The 15189-nt window shown below is 35.0% G+C and overlaps 1 pseudogene; it reads right to left on the reverse strand.

Annotated features, from left to right (window-relative positions):
• Positions 1–3220: 3220 nt before the first annotated feature.
• On the reverse strand, positions 3221–4836 carry LOC123687902 (annotated as a pseudogene).
• Positions 4837–15189: the final 10353 nt, after the last annotated feature.

Here is a 15189-nt window from a genome sequence, read left to right on the forward strand (position 1 = left end):
ACCGTGACTACTCACGTTAATGAAATTATTGAGAAGGCCGATCGATGGCTTACATTTACCACTACCCCTGCTCAAATTGCGCAGGCTAAGCAATCATCGCAAGCTAAAGGCCTTTTCCCAACACCAATTGGAGTCATTGATTGCAATGATACACATAAACCGTAAAACAAGCCTATTCTTAATATTCCAGATGGATTTAAGGATATGCTTTTCATCTACCTTTTACTATAAGCAAATGCTTTCACTCCTACCTAGGGCCGTCGGTAGCCAAACTGCCGCCCTAAGCAGAGACCCATGTTGCCGCCCTAACATAAGCTACTCTGCAGAATGCTAAAAATAAATATTGGATAATCGGGGTCCAGCGCCTGCTCAAGCGTTTTTACCGCCTCGGCAAAATTCAAATCGGAACCCTTTCAGGTTAGGGATTTTTTCTTTTGTACTAAGCAAAAAACGAGGGTGGGGTGGTACTGGTTGGGGTGGATGTTTGTTTGTTTTCAAAGATTCTACTTCCCTATAGAAAGTATATCATTTCGAAAAAAAAATGTATTTTGAGTATAATTATTTTTCTTTTTTTATGGAATCGAATTTTAATCCAATAGAGGATTTAGGAAAAGTGGAATGTAATGAACAATAACCGTGCTCAACTGAATTCTAATGAATAAATGATAAAATATATTAAATGATTTCAGGTTTCAAATCCTGCTGAATGTAAACATTTCGTTTTTTTCTTTGATATGATAAAATTAAACAACCGGATAATGAGAGTGAACTGTTATTTCAAATTCGAATAGATATTCACGATGCAAAGATGTTTAAGATCAGTGACTTTGATGAAAAAAAATCATTAGTGAAATTTGTTTAGATAAAAAAAAAATTATTTAATTCGTTCTTTTAGTACTCTAGCTAAATTTCTCAGAAAATCTTAATAATGCCACCCTCCATTATTTGCCGCCCTTATAGAGTGGGCCCTGCAGTTTCAGGTTCCTAGCTCAGTTTCGATTATAGAAAAAGCTTGAAAATTTGTTTTTTTTTGTTTAAGATTATCGAGTAAATTATGTGGATGAACCATTATCTACTTCGAATGCACCCACGCCCATGCTCAACACTAGTTAATTGGATTTAAAAAATGAAGAAAATTATAAAATAATGGAATGTGGTATAAAATAATAAAATTTCTTATATTTCTCAAGAAGGAACAGTTGGAATTGAAGAAATAGAATCGTTTCCTTATATTTTGTATTCCATTCCGAGGAATCAACATTCTGATTAGGGAATTGAAAAGAAAATAATCCAGAACCCAAGTGGCAATAAAATTCGGCAACGTAAAGCGAACGCCAACAAGCCTGATGAGTGTATGTGCTTCTTTAGCGTCAATAACTCGTAAACAGCACTATGAAGGGATCACGCTACATCTGGATATTTATGAGTATAATGTATAATGCGGACCTTTGATGGTGTTTGATGTTAATTAAATTTGTCGTTATTCCTTCCTGTTGTTGCTGACTGAATTAAATCTTATTTGGTACTTTAAATTTCTACACATGTGATTTTGTTGATCAAGCTTGAAATGCCGCCCTTGAATTTAGCAGCCCTAAGGTGACTGCCTACCCTAGCGACGGCCCTGCTCCTACCTTTTTCTTTTGAATAAATCCTTTTTTATCAATATGGCTCATTGGATATGCTCATTGACTGAATCCGTTGTCAAGTTCAATTCTATTCGACCTTCTGGCAGTAACCACGAGAAATCTGGAGAACTTAGAGAATTGCAAATTTCAGATTAAGTTAGCTAATTGGCAAATCTGAAGGGTTCCATATATATGGCTGTTCGATGTTTTGTCTTCCTGATATCCTTGATATCATTACATATTTTTCCGAAGTCTCTGCGAACCTATGCATTTCGTTGTGTTTAAATTTCGTGACCCAAAAAATTCATTTAATTTGTAAAATTAATAAATACCAAATGAAACATAATATTTTTGAAATTTTGGTTACTGCGTTGTCTGAACGTAGTATTGACTAGATATATTGAATATTAAAATAGAAGTTCGAGATATAACTGGTTCCCTTTAGTTCTTTCCTTCAAGCGGGTGTACTTTCAAATTTGAGAAATTTTGCTATACAGGTTGTTTTTTTGGGTTGAATATCATTTATTAGTTTTTTGTAGGCCAGACCTGGAAAAAATTTCGGTTACTATGTCTGTCTGGAGTAGTAATTGCAGAGAATAAACGTACCAAATATCATAAAAATATATAGGTTGGTGCGAAAATTATTGGTAATTGAAAAAACTGACAGAAATAAAAAAAACTTTGTGTCTTGAAAATAAAAAGAGATAAATCCTTCAAATATAGGTTATTTTGACTGACCTCAGTAACGTCTCTGTTCAATTGATCCTCAACTGATGACATGGAGTCTACCACACTTCGTGTCATATTTAAGTAATCTCCCACAACAAACGGCTGTTAATGATGTGATTTGCAGTACATTCCTATCTCACAGAATGCTGTAACCACTGAAAAGGACGAGTTTGTCAAGCTGATTGCATATCGAAATACATAGTCGTCGGAGTCTAAGAGGCATCCTATCATCAGTTACGTATCATTATATAGATTGCAGCATGTTTGGTTCTCGTGATATTCTGGATCCCGATTTCGAGGAAACGTGTTTGAAATGGTTCTGAAGAACTCGTCACACAATTATATGAACTTTCATATGATTCTACAAAATATCTCATACTCTCCAAAAAAATATGAGGCAGTTGTTCTTCCATGAGTATGTACAACACCAAAACAATAGACGAACAAATCAACAAAAATCGAAAACATTGCTTCATATAATTCACCCTACAGAAGAAAGTGATAAGAATATTATTTGATAGAAAGTTCAATGAAACATGTAGAGGAATTTTCCGACAAAATAAAATCCTAACGATATATTATGCCATCCATATCCAAGAATGCCTTTTATTTTTCCATAAAAACAAGGAACTCTTCAGTAAATACATGTTTACTAAGACCAGATATGAGACGAGAACGCAGGAATATAGGTATGCGAAATATAGATTAACAACATCACAGAAACAATTGGAATATAGATGCATAAAACTGTATAATAATTTACCACCTAGCATACAGAGAATAGAGAACCATAAATGATTCAAAAAGGAACTGTACAAAATAATTTCTTAGAGAAGTTATGAATATACAATTTATATTCACAATTTATAATATTTATAATTCATACATGTTATCTTTATTCATTGTAGATGTCATGGTCTGAGGTATTTTGAAATCAAAATAATTATCTTTTTTTATATAATCTTTACAATGAAGTACACCCGATATTGTTTATGTATTAAGGGCGTACCGCTGTTTTGTTTTCATCAGATTTATCGACGAAAATATTCGTTCTATATTGGCAGACGATTGCGGAAGGCATAAAATATTAAATACAAATCTTGTCAATTCAATAAGTATCTCCAATCCTTCTCCATATGTAGTTTTTTTACGGCTTTCCAAAACTCTTGTATATCAGGTAGTTGCTGAAGGTCCGGTAGGTTTCTGAGTAATCGCCACTCAATGCCCAGTTCTTTTTTTTTTCGTTATTTGAATTTGGGAATAATGCTACCACTTCAGCTATTGAAACAATATTTCCAGATTTAACTACTGCTGGATCCATGAAAGTGAGTTTTCTCGAAACATTTTTTTTCACAGGAAATCTTTTATTTATCTGAGTGCCTGCTTCAATGAAGAATTCCAAGCACCTCAGACGGAAAAAAACTCAATTGCTGTTCAGAAATTTTGTTTTCTAAAATTGTTTTGCTAACGAAGCACCAAAATTACATTCCTCTTGGTAGTTGGTTATTTGGATCTTTAAAATCAATATCTTCTATTTGAGTCTTTGATATGTATGATCTTTTTAAAAAACAATCATAAATAGTTCTCAAAAAACTACAAACATTTTTATAGAGCACATGTAATGTTGGTGCTTCTGACTGCATCTCTTTATTCAAATTATTGAATATCGGTAAGATGAAATCTAAAAATTGTAGGAATGATTTTGTAACAATATCATTCAATTTAATTGAACTATTTTCAGTTGCTACAACGTCGTGTTTAACCACTGCGTCTGTAAAAAATAATTTCAGAGCAGCATACTGCTCCAAAATTCTCGCGACAACCATGTGGACCGACAACCAGCGCGTTTGGGAAGGATGCAATATTTTATGCACCTTCACATGACAAAAGTTTTGGAATTCCTTAAATTCGGTCTTTTTTGACTAGAGCTGAAATAATTGTAAATGTCACGCGTAAGGTCCTCAACAAACCATGTTAGTTTTTGACATTCGTACGAGGCACACAAATGAAATGAGTGGCAGATACATTTCATTGTGTATAATAAGGCCAATCATTTTTTAAGTGAGTCATTGAAGAATTGTTTGCCCTCATCATAACGTTTGCGCCATCTGCAGCGAATCCAATAAAATTTTCCTTGTGTGAAATTTCAAATTTGACAAAAATTGCAATGATTGCATTTTATAATGTTTTCGCATCAGAACATGACAATTTAACAAGGGTAAAAAAAATGATCTTCTATTACATTTTCGTCATTTAAATATCTCACAAGCAGGCAAAGATGTTTTAAATAACCTAAGTTAGTAGATTCATCTGCTACCAGAGAAAATTTTTTTCTTTGTGAATTACCACATATTGTCCTGAAATTTTCACTTCCAATAACATTTCTTACAATACCGTTGTCTTTAGTACTACCACACGTTAGCTCCTTAGCTATTTTCGAGTCATAACAAACAGAGGACATTAATTTTGTCAGATGGTGCATATAGCTATCAAAGCAGCTATTCTTATTTCTCCTGAAAGAGAAAATATAATTGATTGAAGGAAATACAGTATTATCAGTTGTCTTACCCTTTTGACATCCTTCGCTCTGCTGCCAAACCACTGGTAAAATTGGTTATCGTGGGCTGGGACAATCTTTTTTGATTTTTCTTTATGAGAAATTGATGCACAATATTTTGAAAGAGCATCTTTTCCATTTTTCACAGAAATGCCTTTATTGCAAGATATGCACAAAGCAAATTCAGGTCCTTTATTATTGTGTGTGAGTGTGAGCCAACCTCTAAACTCGGGTAACTTTTCCCTATCGCTCTTGTAGGTCTGGTAATACTTTCTTTTCTTCGGTAATGAACCACTACTTGTTCCTTCGTCTCCACTATCACTGGCATTCATATTTTAGACAAATTCAACAAAAAACTTATACAAAAGGATACCTTCCGCTTCGTCAAAATCGCAATATCCCGATTCAGCAATTCTACTAAAACAGCCTGCTTTGAAGAAAGTTGTTCACTTCACTACTTGAACTAGTTGAATAGGAAAGAATAAATAGTCTTTCAAAGTTACGAGGTGTTCTTTCTCTCAGGGGTTTGGTGTTTCATCCCGAGTTCGCTAGTGGACAGTTAGGCTATCCAGAGATTTCTGCCTAAGACACATCCTCCCTTACCATCATGGAGAGGTAACTCTGTTGCATAGTAAGTGTGGCGCGAAAATCCATAACGCCATTTTTGAACAGGCAGCGTCACTACAGTACCAAACTTTCGTACTTTTTTCCTTAGAATATCGATTATCTATCGAAAACGGTGATTCCCATTTAAAATTCCAAAGTTGACTCACCTCCCCACATAGTGGTGATGGAAATCGTTGTAGCTCAAATGGACTTTCCCCTAAAAACAATCAACTTTTTATTCGAAACATCTTTCTATAAGATGTTTACTTTTCAAACTCAGTCAGATCTGTCATTGTTCTCGGTTAATTCATCGAGATGGTTGGTACTGATTATTATGAGTACCGATGAACTAACCGACAACAATGATATCGAAATAAATCACATCTCATATATACATATTTACAGTTCTCTAATCAAGGACTCAATTGGCGCATGATGGACTAGAGCTCAAAAAGGCCTGACTGTGTTTTTTTAACATCATCATTTCATTTCGAAGTCAGTATTGAATGATTGATGATTTTCCATGAATATAAAGTTTTGGACAATGAGCTCTCTGCACAATTGTAATTTTCTGCGCATCTCCGATTTTTTTCGGCCTACCAAAACTTTTCAGGCATTTTGATGAATCATAACTAAAAAAATATATACCCTCGTATATACCTATTGCGCGTTCACATTATTCAGCTAGTTTTACCAGAAATATAGAATTGTGTGTATTTTGTAGTTCGGTAGCTTCCTATCTCCGATAATATTAAACAAGTAAACTAGGTAAACGTTCATTATCTATTCGAGATCTTGTTGAATATATAGTCATACATGAAAATAAACCATACCGTTCTGTAATACATCAATAATATGGCCAGAGAACTAATATCTAGTTTGTATAATTCAGTGGGTATTGTTATTGTCATACAACCGACCAAAAGCAAGTTAATATCCAAAATCGAGCCGAATGAATCTCCCCTTTAATTCCATTAAATTAAATGAGGACGTACACCTAATTGATAATCCATTACCTTATTAATGAAACGAGTATTGTGTACAGTGTCGGGTATATTCCATGCAATCATCGAACTCCAATTTTGAAGTAATGAGAGTTCGATGTCACCCCAAATTATCGGAGTTTATTCATTCGCTCGAATCACGAGTTTTTGGAGCGATTGAGCACGTATCCATTTAAATGAATCACATTTTTCAATAAACGTGTAAACTGAACATTCAATTGTGACGATTGGTCGCAACAACTGATTTCCATTTGAAACTCAGCTTGCCTAGGGTCCTCAAGATGCCTAGAGATCAATATTGTCGCTAATTCCATATGTAAACTAATATACAAGGTGATATAGAAACAACCTATAGTGAGAAATTCATCACCACAACATTTAAATAATAGGCGTCTAATGAGTTTACTTATTAAGGCAATTTAATTTAAATATAAAAAAGATGGCAACATTTTGCCAAAACCATCACTAACCGTGATATAAACTTTTTCGTCCAGAAATATAATTCCAACTAACAAAATATTAAAAGCAACCAATATTTTACAAAACTTTGTAATTGAATACGCATAATAAATTGAATAATTGAATGAAGACAGACGTACCTTTCGGGAGATTTGTATTTTTAATACAATTTTTATACAATTTATAATTCAAAGAAATTGCATTTGGAGAACACTGTATGTTAACTGGAGAGAAAGCTGCTCTGACAAAGTTTACAGAGTTGAGATCTCAACAGTCATGGATATTCTTTTTTACTCTTCTGTGAAATGGATATGCAAGTTATCAATTCACCTGATGACAAGAGGCTGAATGGGCTGTAGATTCGGGGAAATCTGTGGTCCTTTCCTTGCTTCGGGGTGAATATCACGGTGGCTCTCTTCCATATATCTGGGAAATATCTGAATTTTACAATATTTCAATGGTCACACGTACATTGATTCAATGTTTCATCGTTAAAATTCCGGTTGAATTTTCAACGTTGTCATTTCAATTTCAAAATCTTATTTGCTATAAATACAAAATTATAAAGTAATATTCAACGTATTTTTTCAACGGTTAGTTTTGAAACTAGTTTTTTTGATAACTGTATCACGTTTTTTTGTATACAGGGTGAGTCTTTGACTTGTACATATATTTTAACCGAAGGTTCTTGAGGTCAAAAGAAACACTTTTTTCATTTACCATTTTTTCCGATTCGGTCCTGTTAAAAAGATATAGCCATTTTAAATTTTCAAAATGAGCTAATTCACCCCTGAAAACCGGAACACTGAAGTTTTCTCAAGCATAAGATATACCTCTTGAACCTTGGAAATAAGCTACTAAATTAGAAAAACCATCATAAACTCACGTTTAACATTCCATTTGTTGAACAAAGTAGTGTTTATAATCAAATAAATGAGTTATTCCAATTTCGTTGACGCTAAAGATTAAATATTCTTCTCTTGATTTCTATTTCATTTTCGATAATTATAACGAATTGAGCTCGCTACCACCCATGTTAGCTCTGATACTCATAATTCATATCCATTCATTCATTATATTTCATTTATATGATATCGTTGTTTATTTTTCGTGCAAGAATTAACCTTAAAATCTCAAATAAATAATATTCATCTATGAAAGATCTAACACAGACTATAGTAATCTGTGGTTTTAAGTTTGAATTTCAAATTTCGAGTGATGCCAAATATAAACACAGCAGTTCGGTTCGAATAATCTATGTTCTAAGTTCTAACCTAAAATTTTCATTTACAGTTTACAGTGTTTACACTGTTATTGTTATAAGATATTTGTTATGAAATGAAGCATTTGATTTGTTCCAACTATCTCATAAAAATATTGAAATGCATCAATATTTTTGAAACCATCAGTATGAAAATATGTAAAATATTCTGGCTCTGTAATCAATGGAAAATGTTAGACTCCACTTGTAATCAAATTTGTTGTTAATGTGTACCTACATTATAGCCAACTTTACTACTTAATTCATCTTGATTTTGGCATTGAAAATAAATGAGAAGTATTCAATGTAAATATCCACAATAGAATATTTGGTTTCTTTCAACTCACCTAATTTGTTTTCACATTAAAACAATTATGGCCCTCTTGTAAGTATGTCAATCATAAGCTCTTAGGATGAATTTATGGAATAGCAAAAGAATAAAAGTATTCAATCTCAATCACATGAAAATTTGTCTAGTATGTACCTAGTCCTAGTGATATGTTTCGATGTGAGTTTGAATGAGCCGAAGAAGAATACAGTATTGTTCGATAGCAGCAGTCTTTAGTGGGTTATTGATTGTTGTCATTATAATGGGACTATTTTGTGAAAACTTTTTTAAACATGGGTTTTATGAATAATCTGGACTTTTCAAAAAGAATGTTGATTTTAGTGAAGTATCTTCTTATTATAAGAGCTGTGCCAAAGCTCAGTGATTTTTAATCAAATCGAGGAGTTGAGGTGAGCTTATTCAAATAACTTCATTTTCAAACTAAGTTGGCTAGTACTTCAATTCTTAAATCTGAGACATGACTTCATAGTAAATATTCATTTCTGTGGTTTTTTTTTCCACAATAGAACAGAGTTGCATTCAGCCAAAGTACCCAATTTTTTGAATTTCACAGATAATTTTTTTTTTTTAAGATCAATTTATTCGAAAACGGCGCTTTGTACGAGAAAATATGAAGAATACTTTTATTTTTCAAATTAGCCAAATATTCTTCAATGAACGTTCAAATTACTATTAAGAGTTGGTTTCTTCGAATTTCTGGTATTTTTATGGTATGTTATGTTCATAACAAAGAAACAGAAGAATGTGTATGGAATCTGGTGTTCGGAGAAGATGTATCACATCAAAAAAAAGCTATATTTCAAAAATCATTTCCTTCGATACAACCATTTACGAGATATAGCCGAAAATCACATTTTTTTAACGATTTTCAACAGCCTGTATCTTTTTAACCGGGCCGAATCGGAAAAAATGGTAAAGGAAAAAAGTGTTTCTTTTGACCTCAGGAATCTTGGGTTAAAATATATGTACAAGTCAAAGACTCACCCTGTATATTATTGATATTGGACGTTATTTCAACATTGCAGATAGTAATAATGGAATATTCGTTGTGACGGCGACTTTCTTCGGATTGTTGATTGTTTACTATTTCCCTTCTATATTACCTCGGGCGCCAATTGCGATAGGTTTTATAAGGTCGCAATTCCTTACGTCGCTCACTATTATCGACCCTGGGTAGCTTTTAAACAGTTGGAGAAGGGTTCGATTCAATCTAAGGTAAGAGCGATTGACCAGTGGTGATTTATTTCGCTAAATGGCAGTAAATGTCTATGAGATAAATTAAAGACACCCTGACGAAACACACTATATTTAACAATATCCGTTCCCTTATGTACAACACCAAATTATATACAATACTATCCTATATATACAATAATGCAAAAGGCTACTAAACACCAAAAGCAAATATTTACAATGCAACACGGTACGGAACGAGAAATAAGCGAGGTGAGCAGGTGGCGTATATCAAGCAGCAGAAATGAGTAAGCAGTGAGCAGGCAAATTGAGCGATGATAAAAACGGTTAAATGCGGACAAGCGTGGAAAGCATGCAGATTGGCGTGTGAAATGCAGTCTAATAAGTCAGATGTGACTACCTATCCTGTGTTCCGTACGGTCCGGTTCGATACCTCTTTATTAGAAACAGCAAGCCTGAACAATATCTTCGAATCAGGTCTTGTATCGGCGCATCCACCAAAATTGATATTAAGTCAGACTGGGCAGGGTGACTCACCGAATCGGAAATACGCGACCCCTCTCCACAAGATAAGGAATTCCGTCTGGTGGTCCCAAATAAGAGTTGCTCGCAATAAGGGACCCGACACACGGATTCCACTTGAGAAAGTTGGGTCTTAGAAACAGATTGCAATCAGGGTATTTGTCGGCGCATCCACCAAAATAAATCTCAGGTCGGACTGGGCAGGGTGACTTACCGAAATGACCACGGTGATCCGTGAATCGGAAATAAGCGACCCCGCTCCACAAGATAAGGAATTCTGTCTGGTGGTCCCAAATAAGAGTTGCTCGCAATAAGGGACCCGACACACAGATTCCACCTGAGAAAGTTGGGTCTTAGAAACAGATTTCAATCAGGGTATTTGTCGACGCATGCACCAAAATAAATCTAAGAAATAAATTTCGTTCGGGGTATACTTTGGCGCATCCACCAATTCTAGACTCGAGTCAGACCGGACAGAGTAATTCGCCGAAAAGGCTGCTGTGATCCGGAGATCGGAATTAAGCGACCCCTCTCCCCAAGATAAGGCGTTATGCCTGGTAGTTCCAAATAAGAGTTGCTCGCAATAAGGAACCGGACAGACAAACTCCACTTGAGAAAGAAAGATCTAAGAAATAAATTTCACTCAGGGTATACTCCGGCGCATCCACCAATTCACGACTCGAGTCAGACCGGACAGGGTAATTAGCCCAAAACACCGCAGTGATCCGGAGATCGGAAATTAGCGACCCCTCTCCTCAAGATAAGGAGTTCTGCCTGGTAGTTCCAAATAAGAGTTGCTCGCAATAAGGAACCGGACAGACAAACTCCACTTGAGAAAGAAAGATCTAAGAAATGAATTTCGTTCAGGGTATACTCTGGCGCATCCACCAATTCACGACTCGAGTCAGACCGGACAGGGTAATTAGCCCAAAACACTGCTGTGATCCGGAGATCGGAAATTAGCGACCCCTCTCCTCAAGATAAGGAGTTCTGCCTGGTAGTTCCAAATAAGAGTTGCTCGCAATAAGGAACCGGACAGACAAACTCCACTTGAGAAAGAAAGATCGAAGAAATAAATTTCACTCAGGGTTTACTCCGGCGCATCCACCAATTCACGACTCGAGTCAGACCGGACAGGGTAATTAGCCCAAAAGACCACGGTGATCCAGAGATCGGAAATTAGCGACCCCTCTCCTCAAGATAAGGAGTTTTGCCTGGTAGTTCCAAATAAGAGTTGCTCGCAATAAGGAACCGAACAGACAAACTCCACCTGAGAAAGAAAGATCTAAGAAATAAATTTCGCTCACGGTATACCTCGGCGCATCCACCAATTAACGACTCGAGTCGGACCGGACAGGGTAATTAACCTTAAAGACCGCAGTGATCCGGAGATCGGAAATAAACGACCCCTCTCCCCAAGATAAGGAGTCTTGCCTGGTAGTTCCAAATAAGAGTTGCTCGCAATAAGGAACCGAACAGACAAACTCCACTTGAGAAAGAAAGATCAAAGAAATAAAATAAATTACAAATAAATCACACTCGGAAAGTATCGATGGAACACAGGAAAGTCACCGATAATACAGACAGGAATAAAACGGTTCTTACCAATCCTAAGAATTTCCCACTTCACTACACGAACTCAAATTCTTTTCGTGTACGGGCTAAGTGTCAAATTCACGAATATAAAATACGGCACTAAAACGTCCAACGTTCAAAAGAAAAATTGCAAACTAAAACTTAAACTCTAAATTGTTACTCAAGAAAATCCGCTCAATAACTATGAAAATATATAGCTCGAAGACGCCGACAGGAGTAAATCGGAAAATATCTTGATACTTCGAAGACACCGGCAAGAATAATCCTCCTTTTCCGAAATATTTCACTTGTAATCTCGGTTGGAAGGGGAAAATTTCGAGTCTCAAAATCGGCGGTGTGAATATGAAAAACAATCGACAACATGTAAAAAAGAACATATTGAAGAGATAACGGTGTCGCACGGAAGTTTTTATACATAGACTGATATTTTAAATTGCATCGTTATATGTTCATGAAATAAATAAATCAGAAATTATTCCAAATGAAAATTTCTGAATTGGACGAAAAATACCTTCACTGCTCTCAAATAAATATTTTATTTTCACCTACTCATATGACTGGTAGAATAATGATGGAATTCTAAACCTGAGGCAAATTATACTGGGTGATTCTAATAAAATAATTACTGAATTCTAAACCTGTGGTAAATTATACCAGGTGATTCTAGTAACGAATTTCACTTCGTTACATCGTTTCAAATCGATGAAAACTACGATTTAATCATGTTACTATATTACGTTGCTATTTACGCTATTATCCTCAGTTAATTTTACATTATGAAGCAACGTTATATTCACATTGTCTCTGAACCTTTAAAAAATTTGTATATACAAAAAAATTATAAGTTGAAATGAAGAACAATTGGTCAGAAATCATATCTAAACCATTCAATTAGGTAAAACCGGTCAGATTAGCAAAAAAATTTTTTTCGGGAAAAACGGGTTATCTTTTATAACTTTCCATGCCATCATTAGATAATTTTATCCTATAACATATTTGAAAAGCTCGTGAAAAATACCATCATATTGATGGGTCAATTTTCAATTTTGCTCAAAGAATTAATCTCAAAATCCAATGTACCGCTTATGTATCAAGAAGATCTATTATACAGAGAGCTATTTCGAGTGACCTGGAAGTAAAAGAATTATATTTCTTCATATTCATCTGTGATGTCAAATCATTTACTTGAATGGTAGTCCACTAAATTTTATATGCACTTGTGGTGACTCTTTGCTAGTCCAGCAAAGTCACCCAAAACACGCTGAAATTGTCAATTCACGTTAAAATACTGAAGCCAAGCACCTCCGAACGCATTTCAGACTTGGAACTTAGGAATATCGTGTGCTGTGAGCTTTAGGTTAATTTCCTTCAGGCAAATTCCTCCGCTATAGAAACGAAAGGTGTATTTGGAAAAGTGCCAAACTGATGATTCTATCAGTGAATTTAGATTAAAACAACAAAATCCCTTCAAAAAATTAGCAATGGTTAAGCACGTCTCGCAAAACATTGAATTCGAATATATTCAGAATGTACTAGAAAAATAAGCACAATAATTCAAACGTGTCTATTTTTGTTATGTGAAACACTTGAATCTAAAAAAAATTGTTGTTGATATAACGCACAGTAATCCGGACTTTTTTGAGATTTTTTGATATTAGGAAATTTTTTCTGATGGGGTATATGTATATCTCTAGTATTATAATCGTGTATGTCGGATTACTAACGATAACTTGTATCACTACCATTAATATACAATAAGAATAAGTTCTCGAGTCTGAGGATAGATGCAAATGTGAATACTTCAAGTTTCTCGAAAACTTATTTCCACATTCTCTTTATCCTATTTCCCCCAGAATCCTAACTGCAAGTCTCTGCAGTCTGAAGACTGATTCACGTTGGGCACAATTTCCTCATAATATTACCCCATACTTCAATCTAGACTCTAAACTCTGCACACAAAGCAAAGTAGACCGACCACAGTATTCTCTCATATAATGAGTAGGTCTATGAATGAGGCCAAGCAATGTTTACCCGGTTCAAAACATTCAATTGTGAAACTAACAAAGTTGATAATGACTTGTGCCGTGTTATTACCTTTTCCATATCCGAATTAACTACTCGGAAGCACATAATTTTTCTCAAAGTTGTTTACTATTTGGGTGGCTATTATTTTTTTCAATAATTTTGAAGAGTATTGAAGCTAGTGAAATGCGTCTGTAATTACCTTTATCGTTACTATCAACTTTTTGTGAATAGAAATTACTTTTGAGATTTTCAAGCATTTCGGAAAGCAACCTTTTTTTTAAAAACTCGTATGTTAGTTTAGTGAGACGAAGGATGATTTTTATATTGGATTTAATTATCTGAACTGAAAAAAAGAAGGTAATATTCAGTGCTTCCGCTATTCTTTTCTCAATACTCAATACAATCATCAAGTTCTACAATAGGACTGGGAAGATGTGAAATGATTTAGTCTTGGTTGAGTATTTTCAGTGAAATCATCTCCAAGTAGGTATTTTTCAGTCCTCATTGAAGATGTAGGCTGTGATCGAATGCTGCACATTTTCCTTTCTATTCGCAGACAAGTTCCCCAGTTGATCCGTAGATTAGTTGGAGGGGCATATATTCTTAAATCAGAACAGACCTTTTGTCACACCCAAGATAAAATTTTGCTTATTCGTGAGAGATTGTAGCTTTTGCTTTAATTGTTCATTTCTGAACTTTCTCAGCACTTTTCTAACTCCCCATTGGAGTTCATCGGCTGAATTTTCTCGCGATATTTCTTCTTTATCAACTCCACAATACGGTGAGATACCTTAAGTCTATGTTGGAAAGGTTGATCATCGGTAGTCTGGGTGGATTCTGTCAGGGCCGAGTGAAGTGTTTCTTTGAACTCTGCTACTGAATTTTTGGGACCATCTGTGCTAACTATTTTTGTGGAGTCTTGAAATATGCTTCTGATGGTGCATTTCTTCCATTCGATTTCTTCTATCCTCATTCGAATTTGAATTATTAATATTCACAGGATTCATGGTAAATAGCATATCGGTGTGCAGACAAATTTTCAATTCTTGAAAAGTACGTCCTCGTCGAGTTGAATCTTCAACTTCCTCGTTAGCTTAGTAGTTAGAGCGCTGAACTAGTGATTCGGAGGTTGCCGGTTTGAGTCCTGCTCGAGGAGGTACTTTTCCAGAATTAAAAATTTGTCTGCCCGCCGATAAACTGTTTTCCTTGAATTAGTACGCAGACGCTAAAATCCATTATTTTGAGCTCAGTGTGTTCAGTAA

This window comes from Harmonia axyridis, chromosome 1 (genome assembly GCF_914767665.1).
Source record: "Harmonia axyridis chromosome 1, icHarAxyr1.1, whole genome shotgun sequence".
NCBI classification, from domain to species: domain Eukaryota; kingdom Metazoa; phylum Arthropoda; class Insecta; order Coleoptera; family Coccinellidae; genus Harmonia; species Harmonia axyridis.